This window comes from Antechinus flavipes, chromosome 3 (assembly GCF_016432865.1).
Source record: "Antechinus flavipes isolate AdamAnt ecotype Samford, QLD, Australia chromosome 3, AdamAnt_v2, whole genome shotgun sequence".
NCBI classification, from domain to species: Eukaryota; Metazoa; Chordata; class Mammalia; order Dasyuromorphia; family Dasyuridae; genus Antechinus; species Antechinus flavipes.
Genome location: NC_067400.1, coordinates 71,609,496 through 71,627,902, shown reverse-complemented (window position 1 = coordinate 71,627,902; position 18,407 = coordinate 71,609,496). Strand labels below are relative to the sequence as shown.

Sequence of the window (18,407 nt, the reverse complement as noted above, 5' to 3'; positions counted from 1 at the left end):
GAGCAATGAATGGGCTCAGTTAGCCAGAGTTCTATTGAGTGAAGCCAGGGCCTATGCTTTAATTAAGCTGGTGTTTTAAAAACTGTTGGGGTTTTTATTTTTGGTTTTTGATTTGTTTTATGATGAGGGTTCTCTTGATCATAAGACTGCAGAGACAGAATTTTCACTTTGCCCCCAGGCATGAAATTTGCAGCAGCAAAAGACATTTAGAAGTATCTTACAGCCCTTGTCCTCTCCTAAAGAAAACTTGGCAGAGCTTAGTGGCCTGGAGAGCAGAGCAATGATGAGTGAAACTGGTGATAAATTGGGGAATGGGCAGTGGCCATGAGGCAACTTTCCCTATTGGGGGCCTTTGCAGCTTCCTCACCCTGGGACACTGAGAAACAGAGACCCCAAACTAGAGACGACAATCTGAGTCTGAAGTCTGGCCACACTAACAAATATATGAGGCTCTCAGCACAGTTATTCTTTTGGAATTTGCAAAGAAATTTTAAAACTTAGAACTTCTCCTCCAAAAGGGAGAGAAAGGAGAGAATATATTTGTCATTTACATTTGATTGTTCAAATGACTCTACCCTTTCAGCACCAAGCATTCTCTATATCATTTAATAGTGCTTTTTAAAGTCAACTTATAATTTTCCCAGGACAGCTAGGTGATACATTGCATTAGAATACCAGGCTTAAATTCAGGGTGACTCATCTTCCTGAGTTCAAATATTGCCTCAGACACTTAACTATGTGATCCTGTTTGCATGTTTCCTCATCTATAAGATGAATGGGAGAAATAAATGGTAAACCACTCTCGTATTTTTGCCAAAAAAATTCCTAAATGGAATCACAAAGAGTCAGAAACAATTGAAATGACTGAAAACAACAAATAATGTTACCTTTGCTCAGACTTGAAGAAAAAAAACTAAAATCATAATGATTATTTCGAGAAAACAAAAACATTTATAAATATAAGTATGTAGATACAAAAAATTTTCAAATTAATTGGGAGCAGTCTGTCATATAAGCCTAATTTAACTCACAGTTTAAACTAATATATATGTCTATGTACAACTGTATGTAAAAAGGCATAAAAATAAAGATCAATACATTACTGAATACTAACTATACTTTCCCATTCCTCTTTATCTGTACCCCAAATGGCATCTTAAAACATTAATGAAAACTTTGTGATCAAAACCAGAGCAATCTAGTAGTCTAAATGTGATACTGCTTGACTGGTTTCTTAAAGCTAATAATTTATAATTCATAGTATCATAAATAGTATAAAATAAAAAAAGATAAAGAATGTCCTCAGTGAGGGGAAAAGAAATCTAAACTGGTATGTGTTGTATATCCTGCAGACATCTCAAATTTAACATGTCCAAGATGGAATTCATTATCTTGCCCCACCCACCCCTCCTACAATCTAATCTATTTCTGTTGAAAGCACAGCAATCCTCCCACTCACTCAGAGTAATAACCTCCAAGACATCCTCTCCCTCAGCATTTATGATCAAGCAATTGCCATGTTTTGTCAATTTTACCTTCACCAACATTTCTCCCATACTTGCCTTTCTCTCAGCTTACATAGGTAATCTACAGATTTAGGTAGTGTGGGTACTTAATTCCTTTCATAGATTGTAATGTCATTGGACTCCTTTGCTTATATTCTTCCCCCACCTTACTCCAATCCTCTCTATGGATAGCTGCTAAAAATTCTCTTCCTAAGGCACAGGTCTGATTATGTTAATGTGTTCCAAAGATTTTTCTATGGCTCCTCATTGCTAATGGGACAGAATAAAAATTTTTTACCTGCAATGTAGAGACCGAAACCTTGCTACTTCTTTTCATTTAAGTCTACTCTTGCTTTATGCTAATCTCACTTCTTCAACTTTTGCTCCAGTTACCAGTAGTCTGGGTTACTGGGTATTAATCTAAATTGGTATTTCACTAGTTATCTAATTGTTTCTGGACCAGAGACTCCTACCCAGAATGTAAAAGTTTTAAATCACTCTTTGTGAAAGTAGTATGTTGATGTAAAGAAATATATATACAGTACAAATACACATTATTAGTAGATAGATAAAAAACATTAAATAAAGGCAAGGGAAGTAGCCTGCAACTCATCAAGAAGAAAATATCATCTATTTCCATCTCTTTCCAAGGGCAGTATCTCTCAGAATCTTTACCTTTAATGCTCAATAACCATTTTCATTTAAGACCTAGAAACTTCCTCCATGAAGCCTTCCTTGATTCCATGAGAAGGTTTTAGAGTTCACTCTATCCTCATTCTTCCAGGTAGATAGACAATATAATTAAGAAAATGTTTACAAGAAAATTCAAAAATGATAATTATTTATTTCATTAATGTTTAATAATAGCATGAAAATTTTTTTGTTTTGTTTTGTTTGTTTTTTAAGAAAGCTCCCCAAAGTTAATATTAGCAGATGAAAGCCTGGGTTCAGAATACAAGCATTTACTAAAAGAAAACTAGAGCTCTATTTCCCATTATACGACATGCCCATGATGCAGCTGCTGATTGGAAAGATGAAGGAGTAATGGCCCGCTCTGCTGAGTTCATGGTCATGTGGAGCAGTGGGTAGTACCTGAGGCAAGTCAAGCCTGGAGCAGAATACATGCAGCAGATGCTGGGTGAGTGATGAATTGTGAGCTGTTCATGCTGTCAGTATAGGCTTTCAATCAGGAAGGGCAAGACTATTTACACTAAAAACACCAATCTGCTCATTCCTTTTCTAGAAAAGCCTTCCCCAGGTCATCCCTATTAGTACCATGAGTTTAGGAGTAGATCATTTCCCAAACTATTTTGAAAAGAAATAGATGAATTCTACTTGTTCAAGCAATGTGTTCTGGGGTTGTTTACTATTGATTTCTGTTCCAATTAAATAATTTACCCTTTCAAAAGCTTTCTGTGGTCTGTTAACTTGGTGAACAACTGAATACCCAGACCTGAGATAACGTTACAAATTCCAAGTTTCTCAAAGAGGTTGAAGAAAAGCAAATTAGAAAGAGAATTTACCATTTAGAATCCCTCCAACTCTATATAAATTTAATTCTAGTCTGAAAAGTTTGAAGCTCCAATAGCCCAGTAGCTATACCTGGTTGAAAAAGAAATAAAATTCCTTTCTGCAGTATTTTAGATAATTTTTGGTAGAAAAAAGACCGTGCTAATGGTAATTTGCCATGGGCACCTTAGAACTGTTTTTAAGGGGAATTCCACACCTAAAATCAATAGTTAGGCCTTCACCAATCAGTCAGTCAGTATGATCACATTAAGAATTCTATCTTCCATAGTTATATTTCTCTTCAGGAATAAGTGCCTGCAGTGCCTGAATCTGATAAAGTCTTTTGTGGTCCTCAAAGTTTGCATGATGCCCATTTTGTGCAAAGTATTATAACTGCAATTTGGATATAGAGACCAATAAGAGCAAAAAGAAAAAAAGTGCCTCCTCGATTTGACTTTCAAAAATTTACTGACAAAGCCACAGAAAAAGCAGCATAAAGGTAGCCCAGTATCAAAATGGAAAGAGTGTTGGACTTGGAATAAAGGTTCAATTCCTGCCTTAGAGACTTATGAGCTAAGTGACCATTTCTGTCTTGTTATCTCATCTGTAAAATAAGAATAATAATAGCATAAAGCACATAAGGTTGCTATAAAACCAAGGAGATATCATTTCTAAAGTGCTTTGTAAACTTTAAAGTACTACATAACATAATAATAATTGTTGTTGCTATTATTATTATTATTACTATTCTTATAAGGATGAACCAACTCAATTTGCTCCAAATCAGTAGGACATAGCTAGTAAGAAAAAAGAATCAATAATGAGAAATAAGGAGGCAATAAATGGAAGTGAAGAGGGCAGATTGTTCTACTGAACACTCCTTCCTCTCAAGGGAATAGTATTCAACATGAAGTACTTGGTATAGAGGCTCCTTCTCCCAGTTTAATAAATTCCAAAGTAAGTATATGATGGGGCTTTTGTAAAACGATTTTCCATTCCTTGACAGATACTCAACAATAGAGGCAGCCTGTGATGACAGTTGCATTTCTTTTTGCTGTATAAACACTGGCTCTTATGTGGATTCAAGATCCTAGTTTGCTGCTGGGCAGAAGTAATGGCTCCATTCTCTTTATAAAATTAAAAAAGAAAAATGAGAATTATTTGTTGACGCTAAAATAGGCTTTGAGTATACTTTTAACTATTTGTTTTTTTTTATTCAGTACATTTTTTATATTGGCATAAGAAATCATATACTAAGCAATATTTCTCTTTCATTCATTTGTTCATTCAAAAGAACATTTATTGACTACTTACTAAGTGTAAGTTATTGTGAAACTGTATCAGATTCTCCCCAAGATTTTCAATGACTCTTATTACCAACCACCATGTGTAATAATAACACAGGCCTAGTAATGGCACAGAATTATTTAGAAATAATATCCTCAATAATATCAGCATGTTTTCACCATCTCAGCCACCGGGATGAACAGCAGGCCCTTGAAAACTTAGTTTTTAAGCACTAATGAGCAGGAATAACAACAGAACAACAGGCTGCTCTTTGAAAATATCGGTGAATCTTTGTAATCGTTTTCCACCAACTCCTTCTCTCTCTTTCAATTCAGCTCATTTTATTCACAGTAGTGTCTCATAGCATGGCAGAAATTTTGTTTGTTTCTAGTTTGACATTTTAACTACAGTATGTCCTAGATGAGATCAGTTGGAGATACTTTTCCAATGTGACTTGCAGACAATAACAGCTTCTAACTTACTTTAGGTAAAGACTCTTAGTTGCACGTTCTCTCTCGCCCTGCTCTCTTACCTGAATCATTGAAGCAAAAATGAGAGAAGTCATTACATCAGCAAATTAGTTCACCCAAGCAGTACCCTCAAACCACAGGTTAATTTGAACTGTTCAAATATAATTACTTAAAAAAGGAAAGGATTCATTACTTTTGTGGTGTTTGCTGGTCCATTGCACCATTGCTGGAAATTGTCAATAAACAAATTACATTTAACACTGAGTCTTTTTGTTGAAAATGTCTCTTGAGAGCGTCTTCTGGAATATTAGTCTACTTCATTTTTGTGTGACCTACATGAACAGGTCTCTTGCTATAATAGCCCTGGTGATTATTCCTCCCATTTTAAACAATTGCCATATTACAACACTTTGAATTCTTAGTTTGGGAAGAAAAACATGCAGACAATTGACCGAGTTTAACACAGAGCTAGCAGAAGTCAGTTAGGGCTTTGCCTGGTGAAGTAAATTCAGAGAGCACAGGTAGCAGGTGTAGTTGTTATTTACTACATAACAAAGGAGAAGGGATCATTTTTTTTTTCATTGTGAGACTTGATGTCAAAAATAATCAAGAAATCCTCTAAGAAAAAGGCATGATTTATGATTCTGAAACTGGAGGGTCAGAGGGCTGTTGTCAAGCAGGAAGGGTCAAAAGAAATAATCTGTTATTAACTGGACCAGGAACATAGCTGTTTTTCCAACCTACTGGAACTGGGAAGAGAGAGGCAAAGCTGGTACACGATTTTCAAACAAGGGGGTAAAAAAAGCATTTGGCATGTAATGGGAAGAACTACCTTGTGTGAAATAGATGATGGTAGCTTCAAATGTATGATTTAGTGGGAAAGAGGACAAGTTTTCAAAGAAAGAATCCAGCAGTCAATTATAAGTCCTAAAATAGAGAAGCTAATGTCAAAATGAGGATTAGTGTCTATGGCAAAAACTTCAAATTAGTAGGATGATCTAGAACAGTGAGGTTTTAAATGTGTGTGTGTGTGTGTATGTGTGCGTGTGTCTCTGTGTGTGTGTGTGTGTGTGTGTGTGTGTGTGAGAAAGAGAGAGAGAGAGATCATTTTAGCAATCTGGTGAAAGCTATGGATCCCTTCTAAGAACAATATTTTTAAAATGAAAAAAAAAACAGAAATATATAGTATCACAAAGAAAGTTATCAAAACATTAAAACTAAATTAACTACATTAAATCACAGCCCTAGGTTAAAAACTACTAGAAACAAATTTCTAAGGAGAGGGATGCATTATGAAAGAAAAAATTTTTTAAATCAAACAGTTGGAAGTCCTAGGAAAACACTCTGTATAACACTAGAAATGAAAGAGATTTTCTTATACAGATAATAAAGAATCCTGTGATGGTCAGAGCATGGGAGGCAGAGACAGAGAGACAGAGAGACAGAAAGAGACAGACAGAGACAGAGACACAGAAACAGAGACAGAGACAGAGACAGATAGACAGAGAGACAGAAAGACAGACATAGAGAAAAATATTAAATAAATTAAAAAACACACATCACACATCATATAGTTTAGGGAAGAGGAGTAGGGAAAAGGTTGTGTCCTCTTTAACAAGTCAAACATATACCTATACCTATATGTAGATGAGTGAGAGAAAGGAAGGAAAGAAGAAAGGAAGGAAGAAAGAGAAGAAAGAAGAGTAGAAAGGGAGGGAAGGAGGGAGAGAAGGAGAAAAGGAAGGAGAAAGAGAGGAAGGAAGCAGTTTGTGGCAATGGAAAAGAAAAAGCTATAGTCATTTTGGCCACCCAGAAATAAGGGTTAGGTTATCCTATTCTGGAAGAGACAAGAGAGCAACAAATTTATCAGCTAATTGGCTGATTCTTGGATAACATCTGAGGAGATGAGTCAGCAAAAAAGAAAGTGGAACTAAGTATCATTCCTTGTGCCTACAATTGTACATGGAAGTTTGGGATTCACTAAAAAGGTTAATGATGCAGTAAACATTAATGCAGCACCTCTTATATGCCAAGCATGTGCCAAGCTAAAACCTAAAACTGGAGTTAGAAGAATTGAATTTGAATTCCAACTGTTTGAGTTACTGTGTGACCTTGAGCATGGATGACTTAACTTCTTTGTCTTTAGTCTCCTCATCTATAAAATGAAATTATTTGTCTCTTTCAAGACCAAATCAATGCTATTAAAATGTTGTGAAACTCTTTGTTATTCCCATGCCCACCTCAAAGATGGCTTAAATAATTTGAAATAAATAAGAAAACCACATCATCTATTTTAGAGAAAAGGAATAGGGAAAAGGTTGTATCCTCTTTTAACAAGTCAAATGGAGTATTGCTAAGTTACATTTGTTGGCAAGAAGTGATGTGTGATAATAAGGAGCACCAAAGGATCAAGTTGTTCCTCTGGGTGATAAAAGACACAAGAATGGCAGTCTGATGATCAGAAGGTTGGGCCATAACATTGCAGAAGGATCCTTCTATTTAAAACTATTTAAGTAGGCTTTTTAGGAAGATAGATTTTAGATCAGAAGCAGTAGGCTCCTGACTTAAGAGTTTGAAAGATTGAATGGGATTTTGTACTGTAAAGGTCCCTAAGGGCATGATTGTTTAATTTTTTTTTTTATTTCCCATTTCCAGAGCTTAGCAGAGAGTAGGTGCTTTAAAATGACTTAAATGATCAATTCTTCAATAATGGACTTTTTTCATATAACAGAATAAGTAATTTCTGATTATAAAATAAATCCCAAATCCTACCATGGACATTTGCTATGAAAGCAGTTATATTTTTATGGAAAATTTTTAATTGAATAGTTTGAAAAATTTTTGCAATAAATGATTTATAGTAATTAAACAAATATAACACTTTCTTCCTAACTTTCTTTGAGGCAAGTGGAATCTAGGGATCTACTTCTTTTCATAAAGAAAGAAAATGTCTTTGTATTGAGGTATATGATCTTAAAAAAACTGTTTCTCCTCACCAAGACAAAATATTGTAGGAAAGCACCAGAAGCATTTGAACTAAGCAGCAACATGAAAGAATCAGCTTTGAGAAGTTGGTGGTGGGGGATGGGGATGGTAAGTAAAAATGATGATGGGTCAGGTCACCAAATAAGTGGAACAGAAGGTGGCTGTCAGCAAAGTCACCTTCACTCACCAAGGTCAAATGGGACAAAGGCAAAAGGCAGGTCTGATGATGAACACCCCCAAGGCTTCAAGACAGCTCATACATATTGTGATAGTCTGTCTTCCTCTTATCTTGCTTTCTTTTTCTTCCACAAGAAGAATATATATTTTTTATTCCAACCCTTTCAATTTCCTTAAGAAGTTACTGGCTAGATTTCTTTTTTTATGAACCATGCTTTAAACACAGATCATTCTGTCTCTCACTGATTAGCCAACTCTTGGTCCATGCCCCAATTGGGCATTGTTTGGATTCTAATGGCTCAGAGTGGTTGTAAATAGCAATTGTTTTTGTTTTGATCAGAATTTCTGAGAATCTTCTCTCTCCCAGATTGATTTTTTATATAATATGGAATTTGCATGTCATCCTTGCACAGGGGCCATGCTAATCTTGTCTGTATCATCCCAATTTTAGTATATGGGCTGCTGAATCGAGCACAATTTTTTTAATTAGATTTTTAAAAATTCTTTGTCTCATTTTAATCTAGCCTTACTCACTTATTGGGGATTGTCTCAAACAAACTGATCTTAGAAAGACCTTATCTCAAAAAGGCCAAGGTCCCCCACTGTGTCAAGGCCATCCCAATCATCCTGATCTGTGTCTTGCCACTGGACCCAGATGGCTCTGAAGGAGAAAGGGAGGCCGGTGACTTTGCACAGCCCTCCCTCACTTAAATCCAATTCACTTACAAGTCATGATATAGCCTTCCTGCAGCCACGGCCTCTTTAAAAATGAAAGACAAACAACAGCCGGTAGGTGTCAGAGGTGAGATTTGGAGTCTTCCTGCTGGCTTGAGGCTGGCCCTATTTCCACTATGCCATCATGCTGGCTGCTCATTATTAGTTATATGGTATCTCAAAAGCCAAATGATTTCTATATAGTTGAAGGCAGAGATGAAAGGCTCTTGTGAACTTCAAGAAGGATAAAACATTATGACTGCTTGTAAAACTTGGATAATTATATTAGCTTTGCTGTAGCAATTAATGGGATTTTTGAGATAGCACTTATTGGTATTGTTAAAATAAAATAAACAACTAGAGTACATACTGTCTTTATGGATATTTAAGTGAATTAGCCTCCATGGTATTTGAAACCATTACCTATGTGCATTGACATATTCAAATGCTTAATTAGATATTTTGCCAGTGAATAACAACTATGTAAATGACATCTGAAGGCTGATTTTCCAGCTCATTCAGACTCTTTTCTGCATTCTAGAATTACATTTCCAACTGCCTCCCTATAGCTTTCCTACCAGCATGTCTGTGTGTTCATAAAAGCACTTCTGCCTCCTTTAAAAAAACATATTTATGTCAATGAAGTTGTTAGCCTGCTAGTTATCCAAGTTCAGCATTTTCCAATCATTTTCAAAATCTCTCCTTTCCCCAACACTCAGAGGCAACACGTTATTGATTCTGTGCTTACTTTGTCTCTGACTCTCTCTTTTCTATTCATACTTCCACTACTCTAGTGTAGACCCTTATTATTTTTGTCTTTCTCTACTGTTTTACCCTCTTATTATCTCACCATTCCAAATCAATCCTACACAGTGTTACTAAAATAATCTCCCTACTGGCAAGTTTAATCACAGAATCACAGACTCAGAAGTAGAAGGGATCTTCTGGGTCATTGCTAGTTCAAGCTTCATTTTTATACATTGCAGCAATCTGAACCTTTAAGTAGTCTCTGCTTCAACACATCCAGTTATGATAGAAAACTAAACGCCGTCAAAAGTAGCTGAATCCATTTGGGAGAGAGATCATGGTAAAAAGTTTTTCCTTCATGATGAATAAAGAGAAGCAAGAAAAGATTTACAAGAACTGCCTCCAAGCAACATAGAGCTGGAACACATATGAACAATGAAATTTAAATTAAAAAGTAACCACCACAAAGCAGCTAAAACAATAGCAAAAGAAAGAGGGAAGGAGAGAAGGAAAGAAGGAGGGAAATAAGGAAGGAAGAAGGGAAAGAAGGAAGGGGGGAGAGAAGAAAAGAAGGAAGGAGGGAAAGAAGGAAGGAAGGAGGGAAAGAAGGAAGGAAGGAGGGAAGGAAAGAAGGAAGAGAAGGAGGAAGGGAAGAAGGAAGGAGGGAGGGAAGAAGGGAACGAGGAAAATATGATTGATTCTAAAGGAGATATATGAGAAATCATTCTTTTATCTCTTACAGAGATTGTAGTATGCAAATGTGGGACACTTTATAATAATAGCATATTTTTCTAACATATTAATGGATTTTGCTAAATTTTTTCTTATTATTTTTGTTTAAAATATGAAAGCATATAAATATGCATATACATACATGTATATATATATGTGAATATATACATACATATACATATTGTGTTCAATCCTTAGCATGTTGAGCTGATATTACTTGTTTTGGTCAAATACCTTCACTGGCTTTCTACTGACTTTAGCAATATAGGAATTTAAGAAATTCAGCATCTGGTCCCGAATTGCCTATCTAATCCATAGATATCCTATAGAGAACATGTTCCAGGCTTAAACAATGTTTAACATAGTAGCTTTTCCTCAAATGCCAAATACTCAAATGAATGTGTTTTTAAGCAGAAGAAGCAAATTCATTTGACAAATAGGGATCTGTGAAGTGGCCAGCACTGTTCAAGACTATTCATATATGTGTGTGTATGTTGTGTATATATACACATACACATACATACACATATTTGTGGACACTATATACAAATATATGTGGGTATATATACACTCATATATATACACACATATATGTATATGTGTGTGCATTTGCCATTGCTTCTATTCAGACATTTAAGTCATATTCAACATCTCATGACCCCATTTAGGTCTTCTTGGCAGAGATACTGAAGTGGTTTGCCCTTTCCTTCTCCATCACATTTTCAGATGAGCAAGTGAGGCAAAAAGTGTTGACTAACTTTCCCAGGATGATACAGCAAATAAGTGTCTAATACCATATTTGAACTCATGAAGATATATGTACAAAAAAATTATACATACGCACACACACATATATATGTATATGTATATGTATATGTATGTATATATATACATGTATATATATATAGAGAGAGAGAGAGAGAGAGAGAGTTTGAACAGTGATTGTTGAAAAACTGACAATCTATTCCTTAAAATAAACAATGTATAAATATTTCAGGTGTTTTTTGTTTATTAACATTCTTCAATTAAATTAAGGAGTTTTTTCCTTCCACACAAATGTAAGGGGAGGGGGATCACTCTTTTAAATTTTTTATTTATTAGCTGATGAAGAATTACATAGAAGAAGAATTAGCCCACTTGGTGGGCAAAACAGATCCAGTATGACTCCTGAGCCATTCTTTCTTATAACAGAAAGACATTGCTGGGTATTTTCCTAGTTGTATCTCATTGTCACTGTTCCCAACTCAAACTCTCCTTTGCCAAAGGCAAAAAAAAAAAAGTGCTTTGACCAAGTTAAGGAGATGGCTCTTCATTTCTGGGCTTTAATACTATGAAAACCATTACTGATTCTAGAAGAAAATCTGGGAACAGCTCTATTCAATTAATCTTTATATAATTTGTACCTCAAGGAAGTAGTGTATATTTAGTTCATTTTACCAGCTGGGAAAGAGAGAACAGTTTCAAGTGTGACCTGTTTGAAGACAACATAAACTACAACAATTTAATTGGAAAATGATTTATCTAGTATTTGTATTTTAACAAATAATTATTTACTACTTGTATGTGACTAGCACACAATAGGTGCCTAATGAATGCTTGCAAATTTATCAACAGACATGGTCATTTCTCAATATTACTTTTAAATATTTCTATATTTCTGAAGAAATCCTAAGTCAGTATCTTAAGAATTAAACTTAAGAAATTATAAAAGAAGCAGAATGCCCTGAGCCATCTTTTCCCATTGCCTACCAGATCTATTTTCATTTCAGGATGCCATGTTTTCCCTGAGACAGTTAACTTACTTCATAAATGCTTAAAAGAGGGTAGAAGAACAAAGAAGAACTTTCAGTAGAAAACACTTCAAGAAAAGATTAAAGGTATCAGCACATACAATAAAAGGGACAAAAAATAGGGAAATAACCAATTTAAAACAGAAGGCTTAATTTTGTATAGGTACATAATTCTCCTTCTTCCTACTTTTTACATATGCTAAAATAAATAAATAAATTCCATGCCATGAACTCATATGCAAAGACAACCAAAGAATCTCTGAAATTGATGTCTTCAAACCATGTACCACCAATAGTAGTATTCCTGAATTTTTAACCTGGTCAAGTCTTCTAAGCATGCAACAGAGTTAGAGAATTCTTTGAAGTTAGAGATGTCTCTACTTGGAATAAACAAAAAAATTTTACAGAGCTACTTTGCCACATTTACAGACAGAGCTAGTTGTCCTGGCAACAATAATGGTATAAGGCAAAGGACATGGGGAGAATCTAACTTTGAAGAATGTGATGAGGAAAGTACTCCTAAAAAAAAAAAAAAGGCTTCAATAACCAGAAGGGAAAAAAAAAAAAAAACACCTTAAGGGAAAATGTACTAGAAGTTCACAAGATTTGTATAAATCCTCTTTTTTCTTCATTTTGTATTGAAATGTTTGTTGATGATTGCTAAATTTGTAATAAAATATATTTTTAAATAATGTTTTTGAGATTGTTGAAAATGTAAGAAAGCTGTGATTCAACCCAAATTGGCTAAATTAGGTAAAGTTATAAATTCATGACAAGTGTTCATTTAGTATGACTCCATGATAATCACTGTTATTCCTGTGATTCTGAATAACTCATATAACTTCTCTGGGTCTCAGTTTCCTCATTTGTAAAATGAAAATAGAAGTATCTATCTTAGATGACTACTGGGAGAATCAAAAGATCACCGGATCATATATTCAAAGCTGAAAAGTACTTCAAAGTCAAGCAATTCCCTAATTATTTCAGGCAAGAAAACTAAAAAGTTTTAAATATTACAGGTAAAATTGGATCCCAAGATCAAATATAAGACAAGAGGACCTGAGTTCAAAGCTGACTTTAGATACTTATTATATGACCTTGGATAAGTCACCATTCTATCTGCCTCAATTTCTCATCTATAAAATGAGTTGGAGAAGGAAATAGAAAATTACTCCAATATCCAAATGGGTTTACAGATAAAACTGAAATGACTCAACAACTCAGCCTCTGAGTATAGAGCCAATGACTGGTCCACAATATCATTCCCCCTCTAAGCCTTAAAGTGATGTTTAAATACTTCTCCTACCACTGGTCTTAGGTCAAGATTGAAAGAAGACAAGGTCACTTTCGATGCTGGAGAACTCTTTCTTGCCACAAGGGCAACCTTTAACAAGACACGGAAATGTCAAATGTCCATAATGGGACAAAGTAAAGTTTGATGGTTAGTAGCCGGGTTTCTAAAAAAATGTTCCTAGATGCTGAATGACAGTGAAAGATGAAGAAAGCTTAAAAAAAGAAAGTGGTCTAAAGACACTAGTGCTAGATTTGAGAATTATATGATACAGATGATAATTAAGGGCACAGAAATAAATTAGACCATAAATAAGAACATGGATGGAAAAAAATTACATTATCTCAGAAATACAAATGATCTCAGAGATCATCCAGCCCAACTTGGACCTGAAAAAAAAGGAGCCCTGACTTCAGAAAATAAGCAGTGATCAAGACTTCACTTGAAAACCTTTAAGAACAGCAAACTTCCTTCTAATTTTGGGTAGGTCTAATTATTTGAAATTTCTTCCCTTGTAACAAACTCACATTTTCTATTTCCATTTACTGCTCCTAAACTAGTGTGCAAACTGACAGAGAGTAAAATAATTAAATTTATTGATAAACAATAAGCCTCAAATATTTTTATATCTTAAAATAGTTTAAATGCAGTAGTCTTTTTGCTTTATAGATTATAGATAATATACACTGAATTCAGAATATGTTGACATTCTTTAATTCATAATTAAACACCATTTTTATAATATCAGTTATTAATACATTTTTGTAAAACAGTCCATTTTTGAAAAGCTAGCTTTGATTACAGACCATAGATTTTCCAATAAGATTTAAATGAGGTGAGTTCCCAAGGCAATGAAGAATATTTATTTCCATCTCTTAGACAAATCTCTTTCATAACTTGCAATATGATTGAAGCCCATTCAACAGTATTACATTTGAGGAAATTCTGTATTTCTAAAATACTTTTGTTTCTCAATATATTACATTTAATCAGCATTCCTGAACATATTTTTTTAACAAAGATAAGATTTCTAGGCCTAGTAAAAATGCAAAAAGGTAAAAATAAATAACCCACACTTTGTTTTCGGTGTATATTTTATAGTCTGATGATTCATAAGACGTGTGCCAATGGCTTTGGTATATACTAAAATAAAAAAGTAATTTCTATCAAAAATCATGTTTTCAAAATTTTTCATTATTTTACTCTTTCTAGTTTCTTATCCAAGAGGTTTATTTTTTGTTGTTGTTGATAGCAATTTGTAAGCATTGGTTTTATTTTCCCTTTTTTTTAAAATCTAGTCTTCTCACTGTTCTTGCAACTTCAAGAACTCTAAGGAACCAATAATAAGCCTTCCAGCTGCCAGATCCTTCCAAGTCTCTACTTGTTTTCAATTAATTATTTAAGCTATTTTGTCAATGGTACTCTGAGTGGAGTACTGAATTTGGCATCAGAAAAACCTGAATTCAAATCCTGATAAAAACTCACTACCTATGTGATTCTGGTCAAGCAACCTAATCTCTGTCAACTTCCCTTTCCTTATCTGTTAAATGAGGGTGTTGGACATGATTGCTTCCAAAGTTTCCTCCATTTCCAAATCCATGTTCCTATGTTTTAATTTTGGTTTTAATTTTGTTTTCCTTTCTTATCTCACTTTTCTTTGCTCTTCAATGTAGTTGATCCTGTGAGCTTTACTGAATCTTCTATAATAGGGGGTTGAGGACTGATGAGCGTCCTGGGATTTGCAGTTTAGGTATGAATATTTGCATCTCAGTTTTGAGAGTGATTTAGGACTATTTAATCCTAAATACACAAGGTATATAAGAATTGATACATAAGGTATATATAAATTGTGCCTTGGAGTTCTAAGAGGGAAACATGGAATGAAAAGAGGGAATTGGGTCTTCAAGAACTGAGCAACAACATCAATGGAGATACAGATCCTCCAAGCCCACCTCAGTGGACCTTAATGACTTGAGCCAGAAAGAAATGATGGAACAGGGGCATAAGTTTAAAAGAAAGCTCAAATAAAAAAGTGAAAGGAATGATGAATTGCTACAGATAAGAGAGTTATCAAGGAATATTAGTACCCTATTAGTAATCTTGGAGGAACAGATTTGGGCTGAAGTTACCTGATGTGTTCATCTATTCAAAGATTGAAAGAAACTACAAAAGAAAAAGAAAGATCTTCCTCAACTTCCCCTCCCATATGCCCATTCAGTAAGAAACAGTGAAATATATTGAATTTTCTTCTTTTGTATATATATATATATTTCCTTTACAATGATTTTTGTTTTTAATATAATGACAATAGGAGCTAGCTAGAGATGAACATCTATTTAAATCAAGGCAGTGAGCCAATTTACCTAACAGTTAGGAATAGTCTTGATTGGGGTCTCTGAGCTATTGTGATAATACTATTTACTTTTCATCTAATATGACCGCCAAAGGAGAGGAACACCTGAAGCTGAGTGTATTATATTGACTGCAATCTAAAAATCAAGTTAATCTTCATAACAGTGTATAGATGATTAAAATTTCAGGAGATAAGGGGAAGGGAAGAAAGGATATCAATCAAAGTAACAATTAAATCCTAAAATATCCCCAATGAGGAAGTTAGAAAGGAGCAAGAAAGATCTAATTTCCCCCCTCCAGTGGGAATAAGGAAGCAGAAAGATATGAGTTCTTATTACCTAATTAGGTCTATCCTCCCAACAACACAGTGATACCTACATCTGTTTGTATTACACGTGAAAGCTTTGAGTTTTCCATACCAGTAGCCAATTCAACAGCTCTCAGTCTTATTGAAGTGTAGGATTATGAGTTTTGTAAATTGCCTTAAAGAGTATTCATTCTACAAAAAAAAGAATTAAAAATAACAAATAGCAATGAAACTCAAGTGTACCCCATGCAATCCAGGACAGAACTGTCAAACTAAGATGAAGAAACCAGATCACTCTAGTCTCATATCATTAAATAGGGCTAGTGTCAGTAAAAGCTTACAGGTATCAGATTCACATATTGCCATTACTGTCACAAAATAAAATGTAATTTGCACTCTACTGTATTTCTAGGGCTAAAAATAACATCTCTATCACCTCTTCCCGGTGAGAGCCCTTCAAAACCTTGAAAACAATTATTATGCCCCACCCCAGTCACACTATCCCAATTACAAAGAAGTTGAATTTCCACACTGATGAAATTTCTATTAACCCCAAGTCATCTCAACCTTGGGATGCTTAAATTTAAGCAGGGAAGACAGAAGATACAAGAGCAAAGGAGTGGAGCAATAGAAATATTGCATCACATAAGCCAAAGGAAGAGAGCTTATCAAGGAGATATTGCAAAAAGGTCAAGCAAGATGTAAATAGATTTTTTAAAAGTCATCAAGTTTTATGATGAGAAAGCACCACAAAAGGTCTATATTCTTCAATAAAATGTTAGGTGTGTGAAAACAATTGTAAAGTGTTGTGTACCAAAGAGATTGTGATAAATTGAAAGCAGGAAGAATAAATAACTCTTTTTAGAAGTTTGATAGTGAAAGACAAAAGAAATCTAGAACAATAATTTGAGAATAGGGTAAGAGCAAAAGATTTTTTTATACTGATTGATCCAAATATTTATAATACCATTATTCATCTTGTTGTTTCATTCTCGAAGAGGACTGGGATATCCAGGAGGTGACACTATGACATGCAAGTGAATTAGATTTAAGTGAGGGGGGCCTGGGCAAGGGTACCTGCTTTACTTTCCCCTCCAGAGCCATCTGGATGTAGTGGCAACATATAGATTAAGATGACTAGAGATAGCCTAGATTTATTAGGGGTGGGTAACAATATAAAATATAAACAAAGTACCAAACCATCCTTGAATCTTCCCTAGACTCTTAAAAGTTCTCCATAATACAGATAAAATAGAATTAAGCCTGATCACCTTCTCTAACCCACAGAGGAATAAAACTAAGTAATCAAGAGTATTTGCCTAAGAACACCTTGTTTATCTAGGGACTTGTCCTTTTTCATTAACTGTTTTTTGTTTTGTTTTGTTTTGTTTAAAGGAAAGCAAAAAGAAAAGTGAAGGAACCTGGAAATTAAATCTCCAAATAAGGAAGAATTATCACTTGAAAGCATAGGAACTGTTGATCAATATTTGGAGCAAGATCCTCTAGATGTTATTTTCTGTTTTGGCTAATGCTTTAAAGAACTGATTTGCTCTATCTCTCGTGTCTAGAAATGGTAAACTTAGTTTTATTTTGTTCTCTAAATTCAAAAAAACTTGAAACTGTACCAAATATGTCAGATTCAGAAGATAAAAGAAAACTATTTTCCAGGAACCAATTTTATTTTGTTAGATAAAATACCAAAATTAGAATACCCATAACCATAAATATATAGACTTCCATTCCATGGGCTTTTCTGTTTTCCAATGCATGGCCTCCTCATTGGTCTCCCTCACATCTGTGCATATTCTAATCTGTCCTACATAAGATGCCAAAGTGATTTTCCTTCAGTGTACATCTGACTGTGTCACTACTCTAATGATTTCCTATTGCTTCAAATTAAAATATAGACTCCTGGGTTTGGATTTTTAAACTCTTCACAAACTATTTTCATTATTCCTCTTCCCTTACAGCCCAAGTGGCCTTCTCTCACTCATAATACTACAATTCCATATCCTATCTCTATGACTTTTCAATCACTGTACCCCATGTCTAGAATACATAGTCTCTTGCTTTCCAATTGGTAAAATTCTAAACTTTCTTCAAAACTCAGATCAAACTTCTTCTTCTATATGAAGCATAGCTAAATTAAATAATTAGAAAGATAATCCAATTTCTACACCTACTAGTGCCCATCTTCTCAAAACTTCCTTGCATTTATTTCTTATTTGCTCTATATATACTAATATTGGGACATGCTGTCTTGGTCAAAACAGGGTAAGCTTTTTGAAGATATTCACTATTTTGTCTTTGTGCTCCTATTGCTTAGCATATTAGTAAATGATTAATAAAAGATTTTTGTGTTTTCTTTAAGAGTATTTTAACCAATTGACCCATTGAAAATAGCTTCTTCCAAGCATCAATCATTTTGAACTGAATAAATTTATTTAAAAATCTATATTCTATTTTCTTTGAATGCACTTTACAATAGTCTAAAAATCAAAATCATCAGAAATGTACCATCTGTGATATGGCTAGTAATAC

The 18,407-nt window shown here is 34.3% G+C and overlaps 1 non-coding gene across 1 annotated transcript; it reads right to left on the bottom strand.

Annotated features, from left to right (window-relative positions):
* Window positions 1-8,300: 8,300 nt before the first annotated feature.
* Window positions 8,301-8,408, bottom strand: LOC127558433 (U6 spliceosomal RNA). Its single transcript, XR_007952824.1, has one exon. It is a non-coding gene; the product is annotated as a U6 spliceosomal RNA (small nuclear RNA).
* Between the last annotated feature and the right edge of the window lie 9,999 nt (window positions 8,409-18,407).